Here is a 21,142-nt window from a genome sequence, read left to right as displayed (position 1 = left end):
ACAATGTCACTTGCCTTTTAATTTTCTATGGAGCATCCTTCCGAAATTAAGAGGATGAAGGTAATGTAAATCACTTGTGGCTGGATACAGAACTTTCTGAAGTGATGCAAATATTTTCACTGATTTTAAGGAGAGTTACATTTAACCTTTAATAGAGATTTTAATTACTGACAGACTGCTCTGTCTTATCAGAGCAACTTTAGACATACCTTTACATGAGCATTCCCCAGTGAACATGCTGAGTATTTGAAGCAATTTTTCTATTAGAAGGATATAGCTTTTACAGGGCCAGTACTTCAGTAGAAAGGACTCTGTGGGATATGAAATACTCAGTATTTTTAATAAAGCTCAGTGCATCATTATTAGAGGTGGTAGTTCATTTGGATCTCAAACTCCGTGTTTGCAGTGCTTAAGGAAGTTTTACATTTACCCATGCTAATTTTTTTTCTCTGCCAGAGAACCGTCAAATTTACATGCTTCATAGGGGACCAATTTAGCAGTTCTTTTATGTCTTTGATAATCTGAAAACAGGATTTCCTAACGTGGCATTAGCTTTCTTTATATGACTTCAGCCAGTCATAACCACACAATGTATTTATCCATTCAAGCCCAAGCCAATAAACTGTATGTGCAGAAAGCTTTCACAAGTGCATCTGAGATATCACTATTTCCTTTTCTCCTGTTATCTGCACATTTTGCGTCACATGATCTTTGCCTTGAATCTAATCTCTGCAAAGCAACATACCAGCAGTGATATTACTTGGTGATGTAGCGACTACTTAACTAAGATTTTGGGAGCTACTGCTCTGGGAAAGTGTTGTTCCCGACTACTTATTAACTAGGAAAGCCTTTTTGGAGGCAGAAACAAAAGGGGATAGTGTTTTAGAGGCTACTTATGGCATAAATATGACAACTAATGAAGGACTATGATATTGTCTGACATAAAAAAGGACAACATGAAGGGATCTCTCCTTTATGAAAATTAAGATATTGTTGGGGTTCTTTTTACTGTTATTGGTCTCAATTTTTTTCCAGGTCTTTGCTTTAGCTTTGAACTAAGCATGAACTAAGAAGGAGTAAAGTATATTTTCCTTTGGATCAGGATGCTCTAACAGTTAATGGAAGGAAAATGCAGAAGGGAGAGGACAGGTAAAATTGCTGCCTCTTAAAAATAATTGGTCTTCAGGAGAAGAATCATTGCAAGTATCAAAGGGTGAAGGTATTGTAACTAATGTCAGGAAAGTAAATAGTGTTGTGAATAGCAGCAGAGTCTGGAAGAGCACTTACAGTTAAGGACCTAAGTTGTAGCTGCTATAAGCTGCTGATGAACAAGGTCAGTCCCTTATGTGTAACAAGGTAGGGAAGGTTTCCTGCATCCTTTGCTTTTGTTTTTCCTTTTATTAACTTCAGAAACATAATCCCAAATGACAACCATACTTAAAAAAAATCTAATTACTGTCTTATGAGTAGAAAACCTTTTAAAAGTTAAATGTTAATTTTAATGCAACATGAAACAGACAGTCTGGATACTGGATTTCCCTCCTGCTTCATTATATCCAGCGATGTTTTAAATATTGTTCTATAGTGCTTCCTCCTCTGAATCTTAATAGTGTTTGATTATAATTCTTAACAAATGTATTTTGTGGAATTTTGTAGATTTTTATCAGCAACAAGAGAAACCAGTATGTCTGCTAAACTGAACTTTTGCATAAAATAGCCCCATCAAGCTAGAGGACTATCTTTGGTGTCACGTGAAAGACTTCAAAGCACACAGAATTGGATTCCTAGATTAACTGTTTCAGTTGTTAACTACATTTCACTGGAATATTTCTCCTGCCCCTCATTTCACACTTAATATCAGTTTCATACATTTGAATCTCCTTACCTCTTAGTTTGCAAGATAGTTCTTACCATAAATCTGTCCCCTGAGTTGCCTTTTAAGGACCATGATCACATCCCCTCTAATCTTCCTATTGTTATGCACAATACGCTTAAATCTCCAAAGGCAAGTCCCTGAAGATCTAAATAGATCTCACAAGTTTTTTTCTATACCTTTTTGATTTTGTTGAGATTGTTAAAATGAAGACAGGAGGCTTTGACCATATATCCTATTAATGATCTTTATCATGTCCTCTGTATTATGTCCATGAAGTATAGATAATGTGTCCATACCTCCTATGCTTGATCAGTCAAGACTTTGAATCTTGTTTGAATCTCAGCATTACAAAAAAGTAATATTAAACACGCATTTAAAGTAATTATATAAAACAGACTCCCAATTTCCTGTGGTTGCTATTAAATGCCTTTAAAAGCAACCATGAATTTAAAACCTGTTTTTTTCTGTGATGACGAAAATTTGCAATTGATACCTGAGATTCAAACGGAGTACTGAAATTTTTTTCTGCTTTGGTTTTAGTTCAGCTGCATTTAAGTATCTGGGGTAGTCATTTGTGTTAAGATTATACTTCAAGTTCAAAACTTTAATTCCTTTTTAAAATCAAGAATGTTCTAATAATGGCACAGAAAAGGATGAAATTGAGCAACTAACACTATTATCCCTCATTGTGTGGGATTCTAAAATAAATATAAGAATGGCGCTTATGCTATAATACTTGCAGGAAATGGTGTGACACCAAGAGCAGTAATTAGAAAGAGGTGGCGTAGAAGTCAGGTCAAGATGAGTGGACCATATTCATTTGGAAGAATAATATATGTTATAGAAAAAAGGAATCCAGCAGAGCACTATAGGAACTTATTAAGGGAAAATTGCTAGAGGAGTCTAAATAATGAGGAGAGGTAAAATCCAATACTAGTACAGTGCATGGTCTTGTTACACTTTGTCTTTTAGATTCTTTGGAAACCAATGATTAGACTTTCTGGAAGTGGATCAATTACCCCCAAGGCAACCTATTGTACATGAAGAAAACCATTCGGTGAGGAGCTGCAGTAGGAGTATAGACTACCCTTTTCTATGGTAATCATTTTAATTGGACTATATATTTTCCTCAATATTGCATTTTCCTTCTGACTTTCCATTGCATTTACATTTTATTCATTATTTCTCAAACATCATTAGTAGGGAAAGAAATTTTTTGAAGATGTGATTAGGCATAACTTCAGAGATAACATGTCCGTTTTGTTTTCATAAGGACTGTAAGTAGGTCAGCTCTGTAAACCAGCAAGCTTGGCAAAGCAAACTTTGCCATGGCAAGGCTATGTTTTCCTTACTCCCTGAAATATCAGGGTCTTATCAGAACAGTTAGGAATGCTAAACTGGAGCTGGTGAATTGGGAGTGCTCCATGTTGCTTGCTAATGTCTTTGGTGTTTCAGCAAGAAACCCATGAACAGTGGGGTCAAAAGTGGATACTGTAATGGAAAAAGCCCTGATATTTCCTCAGTCATCTTAGGGAAATCAGTTACAGCTCTGAGCTAATTAACACTGAAGAATTTCAATATATTTCTATGGGAGGTTGGGAAACCCTTTGCTCTCTTTAGTTTGCAAACGATCAGATTTCGGATCTGGACTTCAAGCTTGTAATGCATTGCAGTCAAACAGCTCTTTTTTTAGTTTACTGAGCTACGGTAAATTCCTTTAATCTTTCATCACAATTGCATTTTCATTAGGAAATGATGCTGTATTGGGTTTAACTGAAAATAATATTTTGCTGTGCCTGTGGTGAGAACAGTAACTGTATGAAATTGGCCCTTTTGGTTTAACAGTCCTGTGGTTTTGTGCTGTATCACGTAATGCTGAAACAGTTTTATTGTGTTGCTGGTTTTCTTGCTCTGCATACTTTATCTCTTTATGCTGAAAAGATAAAGAAAGAAAAACTGTATCTAAATTTTAAGCAGATTATGCATTTCTTCAGATCTGTTAAAATTCAGATGAAGCCTTCTAATTCACATTAATTGCATCGATTAAAACACTTAGAAGGATCACAAATCATTAGCTACATATAGCAGACTACTCAAAATATTTCTAAGTAATGCAGATCAGCACATCTTTAGTCAAAATGTCAAGAAAAATACCCAAACTGATGTACTGAAAACAATTCTTACGAAAAATTCTTGCATAATAAATCACATCTAGTCTACAATAAAATCATTAACCACTGTTCTGTTCCTCTGCTCTGAAGTGTAAATCACCCATAATGCTGACTTATTTTAAGTCAGTATGCATATAAAGTGGAAAAAAAGATTTAGTGAAAGTCTATTGAGAATGAAAATAAACTCCTATCTATATCATTACTCATTTGATAGAATGCCTGTATGTTGCAAGACTACGTAAAATGTAAAACCAAGGAGATAGATCTATCTAGGAATGACTTCTTATGATATGCTTCTTATTTTATGTACATACTAAAATGTAAGCTTTGCAAAACTCCTTGTTTTAAGATAATCTTGAAAGTATGTAATTTCTTCACTAAAATAAAACATAGCTTTCATTTAGCCTGACAGTGTTGGCTCAGGAATATGGAATATTAGTTTCAGTGAGAATGCATTGGTTTCACTGTAAAATAAGGTTTCTTTGGTATCAGCCCTGGAGAAACATATTGGTTTCAGCTAAAATATATTGCCATGCTTTCACTAAAACATACAGACATTATAAAACTGTATATTGGTTTCAGTAAAAATGTATTCTTTCCAATGGATTCATGAAGCTTTCAGCAAGAATGTATTGATTTCATTAAAATGTGCTGCTTGAGATAAACAAAAATTCAGTTAAAATGCATTGGTTTCTGTTAAAGCTCATTGACTGAAGTGAAGAACATTACACACTGGTTTTGGGCAGCCTTAGGGTTTTTTAAACAGTAAGTAGAGAAGTACATATCAGTAATTGTGAAGGTAATTGAAAACAAAGTCTATTCTGTAACAACTAAAGATATAAATATGCTAAATAAGTTAGACTTTTATATCCCCATCCCATTTGCATCTGTTGCTAAGCACAGAGATAAATATTCATACAGAAAAATTACAACGTTCTTCGTTCTGATGAATACCCTTCTAATCAGGTGTGGGGTGTAGGCTGTAATATTTTTTAACCTGTTTAGTAATCATTTTCACACAACCAGGTTTTTGACCAGTTTGCTTGAAATCAAGATCGGCGCTCTCCTGCTTCATTGACAACAGGCTCTTTCTGCCTTTTCAGCACTGCCAGGCATTCAAGGACAATGACATTTATATATATTAGGAAGCTCTCCTATTGCCAGTCTACTAAATTAGTAACAATATATTTGATTGCTGTGACATTTTTTTTTTGAGAAGGGTTGTATTTTTCAATATTTTTTAGCATTTTACATTTTGCTTCCACTCATTTTATGCAGAGATGATCCCACTGACTTAATGAAACTATGAAATATGCCTGAATATAACTAAACAACCTTGTTAGGTGGAGGACACTGCTGTCCAGCTTTGGAGCATTATTCTTTCCCTACGCTGATGTAGAATTTACATGCAAAATGTGTATAAGTGTACTTGCAGTGTAAATAATACAAATAAAGTTTCAGCTACTCAAAATTACTTCTGTGATTCAACAGAAGAAAGTAGGAATGACCATACTGGGACGAACAACTAGTCTGTCTTATATGAGTCCTGTCTCCGACAGTAGGCAGTGACAAATGCCTGGATACTGCTAGAAGAGCAGCCTCCAACAAGTCATGCATAAGAGACTTCCTGAGAGGATGACAATGTTCTTTTTTTGATGTTTTTCTGTGGATTATCCTCATCATTTTGTACAAATTTTGCTGTAAAAACTGCATTCACAGCACCCAGTAGCAAGGAGTTCCACAGCTGATCTCCACCTCATGCAAAGAAGTCTCTTCTTTGTGGATGTTGCTTGAATTTGATGCTTGTTTTCACTTGTTGCTCATGTGTCCTGTACTGGAAAAGATAATGAATAATCATTATCTTTTTTCCCTGCTATGCAGTTTTGCAGATCCATGCGATATATGGCTTTATCTGTCCTTTTTCTATGAAGAAGAGACCTATTTTTTTTAGTCATTCCTGATATGAAAGCTGTTTCATACCTCTGATTTTACTTGTTGCTCTGCATTTTTTGGGTCTGCTACATCAATTTTAGTGATGTGAGGACCAGAACTGCACACTGCACTCAAACTGCATTGGCACCATAGGTTTGTCTGGTATTTTGCCTTTTTTTTTTTTCTTATGCAAACCCAGTCACACGCCTCTTGAAAGAAGGTGAACCATCCTTTCAGTTTTCCAAATGTATTTTGTTTTCAAATCCTTTGTCTCACACTGCCTCATGACACTGTAGCAGTATTATCAACATTTAGAGTTTTGGTATCTCTTTTCATGTCTCTTGGAGGAGCCAGACAAATAAAATTTCATGCTGTGGTAAAAATGTTCCGTCTGCCTATCTGAAAGACAATAGTTTTTGTCCCGTTCAAAGCTGCTGCAGCAATATGATGGAACTAATTGTTTCACAAATCAATTCAGCTTATCAACACTTTTAAGTATTGCTCTGATGTGAAGGGTCAGCAGCTCTCTCTGATAGAAAGAGTATTTTACCAGCCTTCTCAAAAGAATGAGTCAATACTTGCTGCTCTTAATTCCCAGGACCCTGGCTTGGTACAAAACTTTTGGAGACTGGGAAGCTCAATATATAACTTGTGAGAGGAAAACACTATACACGTGGATGATGCCAGAAGAGATTTCCCATGTGTTGGCTCGTGTGGGATGTGTGAAGACAGAATAAATTGACTGAATTGACAACATGAACATTATTAGTAGCAGAGCAAAAGCAGTGCCAGGAAAAGGCAGTGCTGAAGGGTGTAATTTCAAGCTCAGTTTCTGACTGTCACTGGACGCCCTGCCTGCTATGCCATCGGCTATGCGGGGATCCTCCCAGTGACAAGCAATTCATGTTGCAAGATTCACAAAAGCTTAGCTGCTCTTAGGGTTGACCTGCACAACTCTATGCTCCAGTCTCCTCACAATTTTTTTTATCTATTGATAAAACACAGTTATTGTATTTATTAATATATTAGTTATATATTGATCTAAACTGTTGTACTCTAAATACTCGTGGCTAAGTAACAGGCTACAACTTGGCTTAATACCAAGGGATACCTGTCTCTTTGTTAAATAAAGTTAAAAGTTTCATCAGATAAAAAAAGATGACACCTCAGTGCTTTATAGGCTGGTCAGCTGAACTGGAATTAAAGGACTAAAGTACAGAAATACACAAAAGATATTTTCCCCCCAAAAGTTACTTTTGCCAGGCTGATTAGCCCCCATTCCCAAATCTTTCTTAAAGTAATAGTGAGCCCACCTTGCTGGTCAACCCAGAATGAATATTTCCTAGGCCATCAGATGCACTAAAGCTCTGATGCAGAGCAGCTTTTCATTTACAGAAGTGTCGCAGGTAACTGCTTTCAAGGATATTTACAATTCTGCTTTGAATGAGAGTACCTTTACACCAAAACTTCGCTATTTTTCTAAGAAATAAATGTCCTTAGCCATTTTTTACTCTGCTTCTTATTGTTAAGGGTATATGACACCAAATCAGCATGAGAATCTCCAAAATTGTTTGCATAGCAGGTGTTCATATAATTAATGTAGCAGTGTCAGTACTTGATACTATCACTCTATAGAAATCTTTGAAGCCAGCATTTCTATTTTACAGACGTGAAGTTTTTAACAACTATAAAATGGGATTCTAAAATTAACGGAAACAGTGACTTCCAAAATAAGTTCAGACAAAGCAAGTTGTAATCAAATCCACTTTTAGCTGCACAAAATTTTAAGCTGTGTGCTTTGAGACCCTATTTGTATGTTTCGTTACTTGGAAAGTTCATAGCTCTGCTTTTGTTGGTAGGATCTGAAGAACATACAACTTTGAGGACGGGACTGGAAATTGAAACTAAAATTTATCAACCAAAATGATACCTCTTTCATACTATTTTATGAAAGTCCTTCAGCAAGTAGACATAGTTGCTGGAAAAGTGGAAGCGTGGGAACTACTTAAAATATCAAGTTCATTCAATCCTACAATTGTTTTTAATATGAGCTAGTTTGACAGATTTTAATTAGTTGTGCAATCTCCTAGAAGAAAAAAACAGCTGGTGGGCATCTCAGTGGGATGTAGAATTTGTAAACTAAGACAATACAAAGACAGGACAGAAAATGAACTATAACAATATACTCTTTCCTTGAACAGTACTTTCAGATTTCAGCACCCCGGCAAAATGGCCTTATAGAAATACAGAGATTTAATAATAATCTTTAAAGGGCTGAAGGAAAAGGGATTCTTCAGAGAAAATAAAGGATTAAACAGATACAATAATTGGATAAGAGCAGACAGGAAAAGGACAGAAGTTTAGAAAAGTAGGAGAAACATTAAGGGTAGCTGGTCATGTATATTACATACCTTTTTGCTAACAATAAAAGACACACTCAACCAAATTCAGGGAAAACAATTTATTTTTTTTTTAAAAAGCTCATTCTGGAAAATGTACTCAATGAATCACAGTTAAACTTGGCAAATTCTGTGCCCTGAGACATGCTGAAGGAAATAGCATTGAACAACCCAAATCATAAGCACCAATAGAGCACATATGAACCCAAATTTCTTTTTCACTAGTTGTGCAAGGATATAAGCAGGAAGGGCTTCCTGTCCTGTGGTCTGGGACCAACCACATCATTAGCAGGAGAAGAGGGATTCCACTTCTGGCACAGGCTCTCACACTGCACAACATGTTTGCTCCTCTCTTGCTCCCGCTCCGTGTAAAGCTTTCCTATGACTGCTGCTATGCACAAAGACACTGCAGTAGAAGTCTAGAGATCAAGCCTAGTACAGAATTTCCCTGTCTTGCTAATTATTATCAAAGAAAAATGATGTAAACGCATGTAAAAAATCTTTATTATTAATTGCTAAAGTATTCTCCAGAGGGGCAATTTATGTGGGCAGAACCCCACGGCAGAGCAGAAAAAATGGCTGAAATTTCTCAGGGCCATTATGTGACTTTGACCTCAGAGAAAGCATGAAGTCCAGTTCTGGGGCACTGGAACAAAGATCAAGCAAGAACCTCATTGTGTAGCACAGTCAGTGACGTATGGGAAAAATGACCACGTGTGCCAGAAAAATTTTGCCTTCTAATGGGAGACACTGAGAGATAAGAAAAAGTATGATAGGAAAGAGAATGATAACAGAAACAATCATCATCATCATCATCATCATCATCAAGCTTACAAGGACTTAAAATTAGAAAAAACACCCACCTCTGTAAAGTAAGGAGTTGTCATGAAGAGAGATTTTATTTCTTTATTGAACGATTACAGACTCTTTCTATTTACTGTAAAGTACTCTACTTATATTTCTCCCTGGCTACATTTAAACTTTTCCTTGTCTGTAGTCTTTGGACAGCTTTTATCTAAAGTAAAACAGAATATCCCTTCTCCTGCTGAGGGGATTCCTATATTGCAGTGAAATCATTAACCATAATGCACTGCTACTCATTTCACACCTGGATGTCTTAAATAGAGGATGAATTAAATCATGTTTCCACATCAATTTCTCCTGATATTTACATTTCAGTGCTGCAAAAATCTGAAGACTGAATACATTTACAATCTCTGTTATCCACTGACTGAATGACATATATTTACCTCAGAAAAAAACAGTATGGATTACAATTCCACTCTCTTAAATAGCTCTCCCACAAGCCTCTAGACAGTGTTTCAAATTCTAGCAATTCGTCTGAAAGAACAATTGCTTACTCGGATAAACTGTGGTAGACGACTGGTCTCTGTAGTATTCAGGCGAAAAGGGCATAAACAGGTTAAGAACGCCAGATAGTACTTATTGGAAAGTAAACCTTACTTGTTTTTTCCCCACTGAAAAATAAGATGTTGTACTATTTTATATTAAAAATTTTATTTGGTGATGGGTGCTTCTCATGAAATAGTAAATCATATTATATACGGTAAGATTTTTCATCCAAAACACTACTCACACTCTCATAATAAGAACAGGACATTTTATCAAAGCTTTTGATACTGTCTCTCATGGTATCCTTCTGAACAAAATGTCCAGTATATGGCTAGATATGTACACAATATGGTGTGTGAACAATTGGTGGAAGGGTCAGGCTCAAAGAGTTGTAGTAAATGGGCAACATCTGGCTGGTGGCCAGTCTCTAGTTGTGTTCTCCAGGGCTCAGTTTGAGAAATGGTTCTCTTCAATGTTTTTATCAGTGACCTGACACAGGAGTTGAGTGCACATGAAGCAAATTTGCTGATGATACTAAATTTGGAGGACCCATTGATTCAATAGAAAGTAGAGAGGCTTTACAGAGATACCTTAGTAGTTTAGAGCACCAGGCAATCACAAAACATGAAATTTATCAAGGACAAATGCTGTATTCTGTACCTGGGACAGTGTAATCTGGTGGATGTACCTATAGATTGGGGGACAAGAGGGTGGAGTGCAGCCCTGCAGAAAGGGGTCTGGTGGTTTTGGTTGATGGCAACCAAAAGGGACGAGCATTTCCTGGGGTGCATTAAACACAGTGATTGTCCCACTACAGTCAGCATTGGTGCAGTCTCACCTCGAGTACCGTGTGCCATTTAGGATTCTGCAATATAAGAAGGATATAGAAATATTAGAATATGTCTAAAGAAGAGCAAGAAGATGGTGAAAGGACAAGAGGGCAAGACTTTTTAGAAGTGGCTGAGGATACTTGGTTTGTTGAGCTTAGAAAAGAGGAGACCGAGAAGTGACCTTATTGCTGTCTACGACTTCCACATGACGGGGAGTGGAGAGGGAGGTACTGGGTGTACTGGCACATGGAAAGCTGGACATGAGCTGGCATTGTGTGCTTGCAGCCCAGAAAGCCGACCATATCCTGAGCTGCATCAAAAGAAGCATGACCAGCAGATCAAGGGAGGTGATTCTGCCATTGTACTCTGACCTGGTGAGACCCCACCTGGAGTACTGTGTCCAGCTCTGGAACCCACAGTACAGGAAAAACATGGACCTGTTGGAGAGGGTCCAGAGGAGGGTGACAAAAATGATCAGAGGGCTGGAACACCTCTCCTATGAAAACAGGCTGAAAGAGTTGGGGTTGTTCAGCCTGGAGAAGAGAAGGCTCCAGGGAGACCTTATTGTGGCCTTTCAGTACTTAAAGGGGGCTTATAAGAGCGTGACAAAAATGATCAGAGGGCTGGAACACCTCTCCTATGAAGAAAGGCTGAGAGAGTTGGGGTTGTTCAGCCTGGAGAAGAGAAAGGTCTGGGGAGATCCTATAGCAGCTTTCCAGTATCTGAAGGGGGCTGACAAGAAAGCTGGGGAGTGACTTTTTACAAGGGCATGTAGTGATAGGATGAGGGGTAATGGCTTCAAACTGGAAGAGGGGAGATTTAGATTAGATATTAGGAAGAAATTCTTTACTGTGAGGGTGGTGAGGTACTGGAACAAGTTGCCCAGAGAAGTTGTGGATGCGCCATCCCTGGAAGCGTACAAGGCCAGGCTGGATGGGGCTTTGAGCAGCCTGGTCCAGTGGGAGGTGTCCCTGCCCATGGCAGGGGGTTGGAACTAGAAGATCTTTAAGGTCCCTTCCAACCCAAACTATTCTATTATTCTATGAAACTTTTTAGCAGGGCTTGATGCAATGGGACAAACGGTAATGGTTTTAAACTAAAGGACAGTAGATTTAGACTAGATAGAAGAAAGAATTTTTTTACAATGAGTGTGGTGAAACACTGGAACAGGTTGAGGTGGTAGATGCACCATCCCTGGAAACAATCAAAGTCAGGTTGGACAGGGCTCTGAGCAACCTGGTATAGTTGAAGATGTCCCTGCTCATTGCAGGAGGGTTTGGACTAGATGACCTTTAAAGGTCCCTTACAACCCAAAATACTCAGTGATTCTATGATTCTATGATTCTGTGATTCTATGATTTCTTCTCTCAGGTGTCTGCTGATAGGACACGAGGGAATGGCTTAAAAAGGTGTCAGGGGAAGTTAAGATTGGATATTAGGAAAAACTTCTTCACTGAGAGGGTAGTCAAGCACTGGAGCAAATGGTCATAGGCCCAACCTGTTCGTGTTCAGTAAGTGTTTGGACGATGCTCTTAGACACATGGTCTAACTTCTAGGTTTCCTTGTGCGGAGTCAGATGTTGGACTTGATGATCCCCTTGGGTCCCTTATAGCTCAGGATATTCTGTGATTCTATGATTCTAATTTACCAGGTAATCAAGAATCCACTGCATATGAATCTTCTTTCTTCAAGCATATAATTATAATTCAGATTTTAAAAAATCTCTGAAGTCATTTGCAGCCTCATTTATCTTTCTCCAGACAGCCATTCATATTTGGATGTGAAGGAACACACAGATTTCATCCACATTTCTATGTTTTGAAAAGAAATCAGAGTTGTGAGATGGTGCTTAATGTCTTAAAATGATTGATTTTCTGCAATATTGAATACCTGCTCTTAGAATATCTGCCTTATCTTGTGAAGAGCGTCATGCTAGGTAGCCAAAAATATTCACTCATATATTTAATGTCAAGGAGCAACATTTTTTTGTTGCACTGAAAAGCATGACTATTTGAGAAAAAATAAAATGGGAAAGAAAAAAAAAATAGTATGAAATGTTTCTTTCTCTCTTTTTTTTTTTTAAATGTACTCCTTTTCATATGTATTTAATTTTGTAGTATGAGAATTTTTCTTAAAAATGATAAAAGATCATGGTAAAACTGTTTAACTATAACAGTCTTTTTCTGCCAAAAAATATTTTATGAACATTTTTCTGATCAGTCCTGAACAAGTCTCTCATTTTACACCAAATAATATCTGGTAGACTTAATGAAATGAGTTCTGCATAGGTATTAGAAGGGCACAGCAAGGACATTTATTCTTCTGGCTGTTATATGGCTGCATAAAATTGAGTCTCTGCTCAACTGCTGTTGTTAGAGTGGACAGAAAGAAGGGGAACAAAGGCTTGAAAGCATAGTTGTGCTCCTTGCGCTCTGTCCTGTCCACTGACCTGTGTTGACTCCTAGTGTCACCCTGCTTTATCATTTGATCTCATGGTCTCCCTGTAGGGCTTGGGAAACAGAGACTTACCTGTTTAACACATTCTGCACCTTGCATCGTCTGTTCTCACCTATGTACCTCTGCAGATCTCAACCACAGGGAAATCTTCAGCAGCAGGCACCTCAGAACAACAGGTTGGGGCCCCAGGTCAATAATTTCAGTAGCATTCAGTAATTCTGAACTAAAGTATTATGAAAGAATGTGTCTAGCATTTTTAATATGGGGATTATTTTTCAAATAGAAATAAAAGCACAGCAATAAAGAGGCAAAAAAAAAAATAAATCCCATAAAACCCTGGATTGGACCCTGCTGCTGACTTTACACTAACATATGCTGACTTTACACTAACACACGCTGACTTTACACTAACATACAAAGTGTATTAAAATATTAATGTGGGATTAGGTGATACAAATAATAGGTCATGTTGGAAAAAGATTAAAGAGATTAAAGGGCATGTCTATTGAATTGTTTGTCTTAATAGCTGTCGTTGTAGTTTAAAACCATTAACTGTGAGGTACCGGCATACATGGAAGTCTGTTTGTCCATTTTTATCTGAGGCACGACAATGACCCCTGAGGAAATCCTTATAATATACATCTAAGTACTTTCTAAGATTTCTCAATACATTTCTTATGATACAAAAATAAAATATCCATATTTTTTTAATTTAAAATGTAGCGTTTTCTAAGTGAGGAAAGAAATACTGCTAATCTTTTTTTCTTTCAAAAAGTTTGGTCAAGAAGGACATTGTGACTCATTCCACATGTATTTCATTAGTAAGAGAAACATAAATGCCTCAGAAATCCAAGGGAGTAATTTCTTTGTTCTGCTGAACTAACACTGTGTTGCGTGAAAAGGGGCAAAGCGGTTTTAGCAGAAGATAAACCCCCTTGCGTTCTAACACTCCTCACCGAGGTGGGAGGCTAGGTGCGGCTAGGTTTAAATTCTGAGTGATGCCCAATTCAGCACTATCAGTCCAATCGCGTTTAATATGTATTAAACTATTACGATTTGGATACACTAATAGTGGACTGCACCTTCAGTCTAGTCGTGCTCATGAACTAGCACGGCCACTCTCGAGTCTTTGGTCGCGTTCAGTGAGAAACCAAAACGACTAGCTACTTAAAAAAGTGCAGTTTATTTAAACAACAGATATATAGGTTCTTAGGATTGCCGGTGATAAATACACTGTCTGCAAAGCACGTGCAAATGAAAGTATTGTTACATATACAAAACGCGCGACAAAGTTATAAACGATACAGCCTGGCTTTAAATGTAGGAAAAGAGAGTCTCGAGAGAAATTTCTAAGTTTCCCGAGGAAGCACTCGGTATAATCTAAGTCTTACCCAAAGGCGTCCCTATGGGGGGGAAGAGAGGCTCAGCCCGTCGACTGATCCCAGAAGTCAGTGATGTAATTCTTTGTGATGGTGTCTTCCCTGGGTATCCCCCCTTTCTTGGGCTATTTTTATACTATTTGTTATCTTCAAGGTGGAGTTTGAGTGACTTTAGTCATACATACTTTTATCATGATTGGTGTAAATTTCTCTCGCTTCACAATTAAAGGTATAGTTTACAAGAAATTCAGGGCGCAGACTCAAGAAGGAGTGGTCGCACCTTGGAGGCGGGTAGCCTTCGGGATGGAGGTGTGTTTTGGTATTATAATGACATTATAATGAGCAAAGTTCGCACAAAGGACAGCATTTCATCAAAATTTGACAAAATGTTGGCTCTGAGCATGTAGCGGGCAGCTAATTGGCAGCTTATCTGTTTCATGGTATCATCCCATTCCTGTATCCGCTATACATCATAAGGTAAAGCCACGGAATAATTGCATCCCGTCCCGTACCTCATGTAGCTTATCAGGGAACCACAGATGTTGTGTCCTTCATGCCAGCTGCGGCTATTTTCTACCTCAGAAGCCTCTTGATTTTATACTTTTCCTTAATGTGTGAACAATGCTGTACTTTTGTATTTTTTAGCCAATTTAGTATTTATTCCACACACTGTCAAGATGCTGAAAGCTGGAGAGGTAAAATAAGCTAATCGACAAATAATCTTCCTTATTCTTCTTTTATAAATTGCACTAAGAACTTTTGTGTATGTGAATTTCTACTTAATCTTTAAGAACATTTATTGATAATTACCCTAAACCTGTTCAATTACCCACACCTTTCAAAAATCACTCCAGCATCTGTTTACTTTCTCAGACTTCCCCTCCTTCTCAGTCTCATCAAGAGAAACCACACGTTGCACCAAAAATTTCTCCCTGTCATTCAGAGGAGGAATGTGTGGAAGAGAAAAGCCCAGATACTGGATTGCAGTGACAATCAGTTTTGTGTCCCTGCCTCGGCGCCCTGGCATGCAGGGGTGTTCACTGATCTGGTCCTGCAATTTTGCTGCTCCTTTGCCTGCCCAGGGTAGCACCAGCTGGAACTAACACAACCAGCTGCTCTGTGCAGCTCTGCTTTTGAATACATGATGCACTACGAAAATAAATGGAGTGACACTCTAAACTTTTTGGTCTATATCACCCAGAATGTGAAACCACAGCCATATTGATACATTCACCTATTATAACATTCAAGCTTTGCTGCCCCTCATCAGCCTCTGGACGGTCTATTTCCATGGCTATTCAAAAGGTTAAGAGCTGGGACAGATTCGGTGATTTGAAATACTTATTAAGATCCAGGAACTCTATTGAAACTGCCATGCTGTCTAACTGCTGTAAACTATCACAGGGTGCTCTACAAACATTTCATGTATTTCAGTAGAAACCCAACAAGATTTAACTAATCATGTAGTCTAAATACAATTAACACCCTTGCATTCTCCTGTCTGAAAGGTCAGTCTTCAAATCCCACAACTGTATCCTGTATTTAAAACTTCATTAAAGAATAAGCTTTTTGGAATTTAGCAAATGTAGAATTAAGGCTGCATGGATGAGTTTATTTTAGCCTGTAAACACAGGTGTATGAAATCTTTTCACAGGATTGTATGCTGTTTTTTGTATAAGAACCTATTTCAGCAAGAAATAAATGAGGCAAGTAATAAGCAGGTAAAATTGCAAGTTTGTTACCTAATTGCCTTCAGCGCATGAGGTACTCTTTTCATCACATCCTGAGACTTTTCTGAGCCCTTTTCCACAGCACTTACCTTTTGGTTGCCTTTTGATACTGATAGCTGGTTACTTCTCTACTTTCTGTCTGCACAGGCCTGATCCAAAAGTACAGCACATCCCAAGCCCCATTCAGGAAAAGTAACTACAAAATAGGTTGTGCTGCATCTTACCTTACCATCAACTCTAAATTCAGTGCGCTCTTGTCTCCCGATTATTCTACTCTTACCACTTCATCCCAAGTGCTTGATATCCTCTTTACCATTGTCAGTCCTTTTTATCCTTCTGTCACTGTCCAATTCGGTATCTCTGATTTTTTTTTTTTCTTTGCTTCTGCCTTTTTAAAGTTCCTTGCCCATTACCTTTATAAGAGCTTATTCTGGTGCTTTTCACTAAGGCTTGTGTTTAAAGAACAAGGGAGACAGCAAATCGACTATTCCTTCCTGCATTTGTGTTGCTCCTGGAAGCTGTAGAGATTCTTATGTCAGAGAAGCTCTGATCGGTTCTCACTGTCCTCAGGCAGGAAACTCGGAAGGGCTCTGAAGAAAAAATTAGCCAGGTAAACCCCTGAGGGCTGTAGGATGGAACTAATTTGAGGTAAAAAAAAAATCTTCTAAAAATGTAACTGCAACACTGCTGAGTTTGGAGTGAATTTTCAGATAATATTTTGCAGGACTATATGCATCTCTGAAGGGATTCCATTGCTAGGCTGTGCGAGCCTGCAGCCTAAATGTGGAGGTGCTGGCACTTTTCTCTCTCTAAGTTTTTTAAAGTGAGTAAAACATATTTTGCTTGTGATTCATTCTGAGAAATAGCCAAGTCGTTTAAGCCAAAAACCTGTTTTAATCTACTTTCAGGATCAATTAAAAATGTGTCCTCAGGCAAACACATGGCATGGAAAATGCCTGCCTTGAGGAGTTAAAATTTAGCAGAGTTACAAGCAATGGGAAAGAGGATTACAAAATGGTGTATCTGAGGTAACTGTAAAATCATTTCTGTGTATGGTATGGCAGAACTCTGCCAGTGAGACAAAGTTAGTTCTGGTATAAAAGGTCTGATTGCACTTTCTGCTACCTGTAGGGAATTCATCTCTCTCTCTCGTATACACATTTTGCAAGCTCAGTCAGGTCTGGGAACTCACACTAAACCCACGGCCCTCTGTGAAGTTTGCCTGGGTAAATTCTGTGTAAAACCCATGGAAAACCTTTGGGCAGTGAGAACTTGAAATGCCAGTCTTTTGTCTCGCAGGCTCTTGGTTTCATCCAGTTTATGTGTACAAATTAAGAGTAGTGTAGAAAATACTTGGCCAAAGTGTACTTCTCCACATGCTGATATTTGATAGCCGGTCGTGGCCACCGATCAAAGTGTATTATTTCTGAGTTGCTGCCTCAATCTTGCCTTTGAGGTCGCTAACCTATCCATGTGACATGTACATGAGGACATATCCCTCACCTAATGACTGACACAACAAGCAGTTTTTATTGTTTTTGGAATCTGAGCCAATATTGAAATGCCTCGGCAATTCACAGGTGTGAAAAAAAGAACAGTTAGGAAGGAAAAGAAATACTTTGGATATTTTTTCAGAGGAAAAAGTTTTTGCTAAACTGCTGTCACCAGCACCTTGAACTGTGTAGTTTTCCACTTACAAGTGTTCTCCTCAGGCAGCTTGCATGAGGTTTACTCCTTCCAGTTACTCGAAGTGGAAATTTCTGTGAAAGTTGGCAGCGGCTCGGATGGCCATTGCCATTTCCAGTGACAGAAACCACAGCATCTTATAAAGCCATAAACAGCAAAAGCTGCTACTATAAACTCCTGTTGCTTCTGTAGTGGCTCCAGAGTTTGAGAGAAATAATGGATCAATTTAAGAGCATATTATTGTCTTCATATTATCTACATACCTTATTATGCCATTCAGTGAAGGCTGTGGAGTGAGCATGCAGTCTCTATGATTTCACACAGGGGATGTTGTTTCCGTGTATTCCCCAAACAAACCAGCCTCTTTTACTGTGTACAGAATATATGTCTTCAGGTGTTTTTTTATTCACGTGATGAAATCTTTGGTCTTCTGTTTGTTTGAGCCACTGGTGTAGGGCTACGTGAGTAACCTAAATGTCATCAGAGCAGAGCCCGAATATGGGTAGTATGCAATAATTTGTCCCCTGGCACAGTTTTGACGCACGCCTATTAACACCTTCCCTGGCATTGCAGAAATTGCTCTGGGGATAACCAAGGTCAGGGATCATACATGATGGACAGTATGAATCAGGTCAAAGTATTTTGGGGGACAAGAGAGTTTAGCTGCCCAGGCAAGTACCATTTGCCAGTGAGGTTGGAGAACGGAGAATCATAGACCCTGCTGGGGCAGAAACTGAAGGCCAGCAGGAAAAATGTTTGCCAGAAATTGGCAGATTCAGAAGCAAGGATTCTCCATGCATGCCACAATACAGCATTTGGTTCAAATCTCAAGAAATGAAAAAAACTAAGCATGACCGTGTTGCTTTAGGCTAGCGGTGCAGCTCGCCCCATGCCATGCCTCAGACAGTAGCTGACAGTAGAAATGTAGGGAAGAGTGGAGGAACAGGGGTAGAAATGTGTGACTGAGGGACTGTCTGAGCCAGAACCGGGTGTTCAAACATGACAATCCTTCCAGCACAAATCCCCAGTCACCTGAGTGATTCTCTTTGCAAGGTCACCACTTGGTTTCAAATAGAACGTCCTACAAAAGTAAAAACTAAATATCTTTTAAAACTTCTTGCAAAAGGAAACAAACAAACCAATCAAGCAATAACTAATAAGTGAATTGCTCTCCTGTCATTAGTGTACCTCAATGTGCTTTATATAATTAGAGGAAATTACCATAGTCTCCTAGACCCCTTTATAAGGCTTAGACCATAGGTATTCTCTCAGTAATTTGTATAACTCCCTCTGCTACACTTTGAGACGGGATATCCAGTTCTGCCCTACCTGCATTTTTATTGCACACTGGATAACCTAGCTCATGCATAAACAACTTTATTCAAAGTTAAGCAGGTTTGGAGCCATAGCATTTGCTTTTAATAATCCTAACACAAACTATAGATACTCAGGTCTTCTTTTTTCTTCTGGATTCAACCCATTTTCTATTGTTCAGGCTATGTGATCTGTAGAGCAAATGAGAGGTGACTTCTTATCTACAAGAAAAAGCTGCCTGATAAATCACAAAGATGAATAATTTATATCACAGGAGTAGAGAAAACAGCATTTCACACTGTTTTTCATGCAAAATGTCACATGAATTCCAAATGGACCAAACAATTTGTGTGAATTTGAGACTAAATTCATTGCCAGAAGTGGAAAGAGACGGGAGGAGAAGTCTCAGTATTGTTGTAATTACAGTTTACTCAAGGAAAGGGATTATGATCCAGCTATTCTTGTTTCTATATTGACTTAAATAGAGAAATAAATTAAACCTACCAAAATCAATGCAAAGGCATAATTATAACACACATTCAAACAGCATCAGTACTGCAAATAAAGCAGGATTTGTGTTGGCTTCCCCCCCACCCCCAACACTCAATTTCAGTCTGGTTAGAGGAAACTATGAGGTTATTATTGTCTTGTTTCATAATCAGACATTAAAAGTCCTGAAACTGAAGAAATGTGATTGAATGCTATTGTTGTTACTACTGCAGCCTCATGTTGCCAATTTATTTACATATAACCTCACAGAAGATGTCCTGAAGTCTCTCATTAGATGACTGAGCAGGTTTAGCATGCAATGGACAGACACACAGTATCTATCGGAAATAAAAGCAACACAAAGCAGTAGAAATAATACCCCTGGAAAAGAGGAGCCCCACACACTGTTAATGCAACAGGGATGGTGTAGACACACAGCCAGAGGGGCCTCCAGTGCGATGTGGAGCATAGTGAACAGTTGGTCTCACCTTCTTCACTCCCTCCTTCAAGGTAAGGGTTAGTGGTTTGGGCTTCGTGTTCCAAGCCAGCACGGCCTGGAGTCTCTCATATCTACTTTATGAGCAGGCTCTAAGACGGTGATTTCATGTATTTATATCGAATGTCCCTCTCTTCCCCTCTGTCTCTTTCTTCCTTTTCATAGAATCATAGAATGGTTTGGATTGGAAGGGTCCTCTAAAGATCATCTAGTCCAACTGTCTTTCACTAGGTCTAGTGATCTCTCACTAGATCAGGTTGCTCAAAGACCTGTTCAACCTGGCTTTGAACACTTCCAGGGATGGGGCATCCAGAACTTCTGTCTGCAACCTGTCCCAGCGTCTCACCATCCTCACCGTAAAAAATGTCTTCCTTATCCTAAATCTACCCTCTTTCAGTTTAAAACCATTGCTCCTTTTCCTGTAACTACAGGCCTTGGTAAAAAGTCACTCTCCAGCTTTCTTATAAGCCTGCTTTATATATTGAGAGGCAACAATGGTATTTTTCTTTGCAATAGTTCTTCCCGTTTGAATTCATATAAGATTGTTTAAATCCAAACCACGTGCCTAATCTTGAAACTTTACAAAGCTGAAATCCAGTAAGGACTTGAAAAATGAAGACAGCCATTCACTTTCACAGCTTTCAGCAGACCTAATTTTTGTGCATGGTATGATACATTCCTTTGCAAAGTGACCATGCTGTCTAATATTTGATTAATCTCTGCTGTCAACTTGTAAATGATGGGAAATAATTGTTGCCTAGTAAACCTGGAGGATTTAGGAAAAACAGCATATTGGAATTCTGTTGTTTCCAAAACCTCAGGTCCTGCTTGGAAAGATGTCAGTATTTTGATATATAACCATGATTATTGCACAAGCCTAAGATACAGAAAAAGTCATATGAAATGAAATGAAAACAAATCAAAAAAGTTATACAGATCATCTTGAAATTTATACTTCGTCACCATGTGTAAAATACTTATTTTAGTTCAATATAGCAGTTTCTGAAAGAAATAAAAAACTTAAAAAAGC

General features: G+C 38.2%; 1 protein-coding gene across 1 annotated transcript in view; it reads right to left on the bottom strand.

The window, feature by feature from the left end:
- MC2R (melanocortin 2 receptor) overlaps window positions 1-15,034 on the bottom strand; it is a 152,146-nt gene extending 137,112 nt beyond the window's left edge. Inside the window, exon 1 of the mRNA XM_074573597.1 lies at window positions 14,410-15,034. The gene's annotated coding sequence lies outside the window, so the exon portion shown is untranslated. The remainder of the gene's footprint in view (window positions 1-14,409) is intronic.
- Between the last annotated feature and the right edge of the window lie 6,108 nt (window positions 15,035-21,142).

The sequence above is a fragment of the Larus michahellis genome, chromosome 2 (genome assembly GCF_964199755.1).
Source record: "Larus michahellis chromosome 2, bLarMic1.1, whole genome shotgun sequence".
NCBI lineage: Eukaryota > Metazoa > Chordata > Aves > Charadriiformes > Laridae > Larus > Larus michahellis.
The sequence above is the reverse complement of the archived record's forward strand: the minus strand, read 5'-3'. Positions and strand labels throughout refer to the sequence as shown.